This window comes from Microtus oregoni, unplaced genomic scaffold, assembly GCF_018167655.1.
Source record: "Microtus oregoni isolate MIOR12 unplaced genomic scaffold, Mior012 000012F_ref0000307, whole genome shotgun sequence".
Lineage (NCBI taxonomy): Eukaryota > Metazoa > Chordata > Mammalia > Rodentia > Cricetidae > Microtus > Microtus oregoni.
In genome coordinates this window covers 21,299,542-21,306,033 of record NW_024543071.1, presented here as the reverse complement: position 1 = coordinate 21,306,033, position 6,492 = coordinate 21,299,542, and the positions used below count along the sequence as shown (strand labels likewise).

Sequence of the window (6,492 nt, the reverse complement as noted above, 5' to 3'; positions counted from 1 at the left end):
AGCCCAGTTCTGAGTAAGTCTGTATATGTATTAACTTTGTTTTTTGGCTTCTGTAGTTATGTTTCTTCCTGCTTTTGTTAACTGAAGTATGTCAACCCAGAATATTGCTTTTGTGCTTTCAAAGCGCTCCTTGAGAAAGTTTTGGGGCTACCCTGGGATCCCAAACACCCAGTATAGTCACTAATAGGCTAATAAAGACTTTCTATAAGCTCAAACATGTGTCTAAGCAGTCATCTCTGGTTGATAGCCTAAAACAATAGTCTTTTATGTTACAGCCTGGCACACACTTCCAATTTTTTCCTCTAAAGACAATTATTCTGTATTGTGCTTCCTACAGTTAGGGAAGGGATCGTGTGGTTAGCATGTTGGAAACCAGTGCTGATGTTCTACCCTATTGTGAACCCAATGCTCAGAACACCTGTGAGACCAGCTCAGCACTGGGGAAGGACCAAGGCCATGCTTCTTGTGTACCGGTTATCTCTAACTTTGATGTCTAGCTTGAGATTTGAACAGTAAGACACAATAATTCAGTGGGAAAAACAATAAGTTTAGAAATATGTCTCTATTTCATAGGCTCTGTCCTCAGCTAGTACTCAGGACATAGAAGCCATTAGCATCTCACCCAGTTAAGACTTATCAACTTTCAACATAGGTTTTAACATACAATCCTGTGCTTTCTAGTCAAGCCTATGTCCAGTAATTGTTTCTTTCTTGTTTATTTGGGGATTTATGTCAATACGAATTAGAAAACAAATTCTGCTTACTTTGCTAAAGGTGACAGGGTAATAAGACTTTGTGTCACTAAAGGTCAAAAGACTATTGATATCAAACTTTTCTGACCTTCATGTCAAAATAAAGACCATCTAATTATTAACTAGATTTTAAAGATCATTAAAATCAGACTTTTCTGACCTCCATTTCAAAAAAGACCATCTAATTATTAGCTAGATTCTAAAGATCATTAAATCAAACTTTTCTGACCTGAATGTCAAAACTTGTTTTTAAAAATTATTTTTAATTTAATTTTTGCATTACTTATTAACTAAAGTCATGTTTGCTTTGAATGCCAATGACTAAGGTTGATATTGGGTCATAGTACACAGCTGAGGTTGGTGGATGGAATAGAACTGAATGTCTTTGTTAAGGAAACAGTGCAGTATGAAAGCTCAAACCCTGCTTTTACTATCAGTGGTTTCTGTCTGGCCAAAGCACTGAATCTCCAAGGCTCAGTTTTAAATCCCTAGAGGGAATCATATTGGCTTAGAAAGAGAAAAGAAAAAAGAATCAGAAGAAATATGGGTGTGAGCATTTCAAGAACATTCATATAATCCGTGTAATGTGATTTATGATATATAAATTACATATATAAATGATATATATGATTATATAAAGTGGTCTTACAAGACAATTTCCCATGCTATGAAAGCTTAGGAATATTGGCTTAGTCAGTTTAGAACAAATATAAAGATGTTTCTGCAAATCAACCATTTTGCTTGTAGTTTGATGTTATAATTAGAATAATATATATCCTTCCACAAATACAAATATCTTTAGGATAACTGTGTCCTCAATTTCATTCTGTACAACCTCATTATTTTATAGCATGATTTCAAACATCCCTAAGCTTCCACAATTTAACCAAGTCACAGAAGTTGATTTGTATTCAAACTTCCTCAATGTATAATAATTTGAGAATTGTGCCAAGTATTTTTTTTGAGAGGAAAGAAAAAGAATATAGACAGTTATAAAAAGAGTAAAGTCTTTAAAGAGACAGAATACAGACAGTCCATAGATTAAAAGGAGTAAAGAAAGAATAAGCCATGTAAAGATGAAATATACACAAAAAGTCTGGATTATGTATACTATTTTGTTTTCTTTGGATTTTTTTTTGACCTCAGAGAGACATTTGATTCTGGGAACTGTTAAGCTAAGCCAACATATATACTTTAAAGTTATCTTGACTTCAGAATTTGAGTTTAAAGATATGTTGCTTTGGAAAAGAGGTTCTTCTTCTGTTTCCACAGAGGATGAGAACCTGTGGATTCATTCTAGGCTAATGAGGTTTAATGGACCAAGACCCCTGAAAGGTTGTCTTGAACACCCCTCAAAAATTACTTCACCCAATAAAAAGCAAGAAGCAGTTTGGAGAAGAACCACACCAAAATTCCCTAAATGATTGTTTATAAATGTTTGTTTACATTTAAGGGGGGAATATGCTATAGAGAGGTATGGAACTTGGTTTATTGATAGAAATTTAAGAAAAATTTTGTTATACTGGGTATATGTATTTCTACTCTTGATTAAGGTATTGTGATTGTGCAGCTCATTTAAAAATGTAACGTATAATTAAGAAATATAGGTTAATAGGTAGTCATCTATACTAGTGAAACTTGTGTTAGTTAGGTTTTCGAGATGTACAGAGATGTATTTCAGATGGATAGGCATTCTTCAAACCTTTCAAAGACTACAGAATATGGCATTTAAAATCTTTAAGAATTAGGACTTTTCATGACAATGAGACACATCTGCTCCTACAAGCACAGAACCAGTTACTTCAAGAGGAAGATGGGCATCGAAGAGGCTCCTTATGGAATTGGTTAGATATTGGCAGACAAGAACTGCTCTTGCCTGGACCACTTGATAAACTGGACATGCAGAACCCACAGTGAAATGACTGCTGAACTTGCCTAGAGGTGAAATGATCCTTTGGGGTTCCTGCTTCATGAACTTGTCTGTAGGATATTCTGCAGAGCAAAGAAGAAAATGACTGACAAACTGCCAATAAATTTCCTTCCTCGTGGAAAAGTCTGCTGGATACTGTGGGGCTGTAGACTGAAGATGGATGCCCCAATGATACAGAAGAACTCTGGGTGACTGTCCAGTCAATGAGATGTCTCTGTCAATTCTACTTTTAGACGTTACTTACAAGCCGGGCGGTGGTGGCGCACGCCTTTAATCCCAGCACTCGGGAGGCAGAGGCAGGCTGATTTCTGTGAGTTCGAGGCCATCCTGGTCTACAAGAGCTATTTCCAGGACAGGAACCAATAGCTACAGAGAAACCCTGTCTCGAAAATCCAAAAAAAAAAAAAAAGAAGTTGCTTACAGCGCACTTCCTGTTAATTTAGGTAATATTGGCTCCTTCTGGAGTCTTGATTGACTTGAAGAATTTATAGTTATAATTTTCCTTAGTCATGATAAAAGATGAAGTACATATAAATGTTATAACTGTAATTCTTGCTTGATATCTGTTATGTTGTATGTAACTTTACTATGTTAAAGTAGAAGAGTTCCTTTTTTATTTCAACAGAAAAAGGGAGGTGATGTGGGATTTCCTTTGTATTCTCTGATTACCATTAATTACCATTAATGAATAAAGAAACTGCTTTGGGCCTATAGCAGAGCTATAGGGGAACAGAATTGGGCAGGGAAAACTAAGCTAAATGCTGTGAGAAAGGAGGCAGAATCAGAGAGAAGTCATGGAGCCACCTGCAGAGACAGATGCCCTGAAACTTTGCTGGTAGGCCACAACCTCATGGTGCTGTACATATTAAAGAGATGGGTTAAATTAATATATTAGGGCTAGCCACTAAGAAGCTAGATTTAATGGGGCAAGCAGTGCTTTAATTAATACAGTTTCTCTGTGATTAATTTAGGGCTAAGCAGACAGAAACAAGTGAAAGGCCTCCTTCTTTCTCAACAGAGAATAAAAACTTGTTATTATAGTTCTAGTGCCCCGAAGATCTGTGGTGACCTACACAGTGACTCCACAAGGGTTGGTAGATTTGCAGTTTATGCATAAGCAAGAGCATGTTTTGCAGTGCCCATGAACTGTCCTTGATAAGGAGCACCCTCCTTGTCTGGCCATGAAAGTGGGCATTTGGTTGTTCTATCATTATTCAAAATTAAAAAATCTAGACTGTAGGACACTTATTTTCTTCCTTTAGATACATCACAGAGATACCAAAGATACCATCCTAGAAAGCAAAGTTCATTTACACTTTACTCATATACCATAAAAATGGAGATTTCTTCATGATTTACATTCATGACTTTTTGCCGTGTTATTCACCTCCAGGCTGAACTATGTATCCACGTATCCATAACCACAAGAGAACAACAAAGGGCCTGCCTGAAGAATACTTGGGAAAGAGATAAGTGAATAATTCATGTTAATATAGTTGGATCAATGCAATGTGAGATCACTGCACATTCCAGGGCCAGATGGTTGTGGAGAATTTCATATCTTACTCTTTCATATGTGACATTTTGAGCACAAAACAGCACAATATTCTCATATAAGACTTTTTATGCTGCCTCAAAGGGTCATAGAATACTTTTGAGAGAAAATTCAGCTCATTTTATAAAAGAGCATGAACCACTGGAACAGGATCTTTCTAAGTTCAGAATCTTCCGTTTCCAGATCATTCTGGGATAATAGAGATATTGTAGATATACTATTATGTCCAGCAGTTCTCACAGCGTCCCCCACCCCCTGATTCAGGGTATGAGCAATAGATATTGAGCGCATACGTGCAGTATGTGTGCTATCTGCATACTGAGTTCCCTTTCTTGATTTTGTGATATTTATAAGATTCATAATCCCTATTCCACATCCTCCCTGGTATTTTAAGTACAGGTGGGAGCATACACATCATTTTTTTTCAAATTCAACCATTTTTGAAAGTTTTTATTTATATTTTGGTCAATTCTTATATGGAATTCTTTTGTAAGAATATTTAAAAACATAAAAATTTGCCAATTATCAGATCTACACAAATCCTTAACAAAGGTTTTCTGTGTAATCCTCATTAATGCAAACCTTTGTGAGTATTACATTCTTACTGTAGATCTTCAATCTCTTCCACAACAGTTAGGCTACAAAAATTTTATATGGCACAAACACTTCTACTAAAAGGAAAGCCGGGCAGTACAAAAGATCTGAGTGCTCTGTGGAGCAGCCGCGCTGCTGAGGCTCAGCACATCTCACGTGCTTTGTAGTTCTCTGTCAGCCACCTTCAGAAGGGACAGCAGAGGAGGCATCTCCTTTATTAACTCCCTTATTTAAGATTCTGTTGTTACAAAACTGGACCAATTAGTACAAGCTCGTATCTGCATAATTAACCAGAAGCCTCTTACAAAGCATTTCATTAGTGATATCAACTAATACAGAAGAATAGAAATTTCTAAGAAAGGGTTTTGTTAAGCTTGCCAGCTCCTTACATATCATGGGCTGTGTTGCTACTTCAACTTCTAATTAGAAGATTAATGGCGTACATAAAAAGACTGATCAATGTAAGCATGCAAAACTAAAATATTTTCTAGGTGCTGTGATAGCTCATTTGATGAGTAAGAAAAGAACAAGCAAGCAAGGTTTATATGTGCTCCAACTTCTCGCTGAGAAACTCTTCCACACTGTCCGTGTTCCACTTGAGGATGCTTAGTTCTTGAGCAATGTTCCCGTTGTCGTCCAAAAGCTTTAGGACAGGGTCTGAACCATGAACGTACTTGATCTGTAGACCTCTGAACAGTTTGGGCTTATCACTTCTGACAAAAGCTTGGACTTGAGGGAACCTCCCCAATTTTCATCCACAGACTTGAAGGATAGCTCCGGCATTCAGCTTTTTGGTTTCAAATTGTGCTTCTTCCTGACAGCACCCTCTGCATGTGGGGTCCAGCTGAAGCAGGTTAAACTGTCCAAGAAGATCACAAGGGCTGCAGAGCAGGTTGCTGGAGAAACCCAACTCTCTGCATGCCTCTGACGACAACTCAGCCCCAAGAGCGGACACCGCTTGAAACGCAGTTGCCAGCAGCAAGCGCAGCCCGAGAGCGGGTCGCAGCCACCCACCCTGCCTGGCCGCCATCCCTGCAGACCCCGAGCATACACATCTTGATGAGAAGTATTTTTGAGTGACATATTCCTTGAAACCATATATTAACTGGAAATTGTCTCTTTTATCTGTTTGCCTAACTAGGCTTCCCTTCTCTCATCCATTTATTTAACCACCCATCCAATAACTCAGTATTTACTATTATTCTCTTGTATTCGTATCAGTACATTGCATCTCAGACTAATACTTGTTATGTACAAGGAATAGTCACTTTCCTTGATGTTTCTCTCTATTATGCCAGGAAAACAGATGTGTGTAGGGGAAGGCCTGTCCCACAAGGAGCCATTTCTATTCCTGACCAGTTTTGCAGAGCCTTAAGATGATATTTCTGGTTAACCCAAAGGATAGCAGTATGACCCGATTGACAAATGGATTTTCTTCTCTACCATCCCCTTACCAGTTCTGCTTCATTCCTCCCTAAAGAGATCATATTGCCCGATACCTGATGTGTTGTCTTCTGCAATCCCCTCCAGGCCACTATACATCTCTTTCCACACTAAGGACCCTGTATCCTTTCTACTTTCTCTTATCTTCCAAATTGTCAAGGTTCTGGAAACACACAGATTCTATTGCAGATTCTGCAGACACTGCACACATATATCTG

The 6,492-nt window shown here is 37.9% G+C and overlaps 1 pseudogene; it reads right to left on the bottom strand.

The window, feature by feature from the left end:
• Positions 1-5,372: 5,372 nt before the first annotated feature.
• On the bottom strand, positions 5,373-5,861 carry LOC121453781 (annotated as a pseudogene).
• Positions 5,862-6,492: the final 631 nt, after the last annotated feature.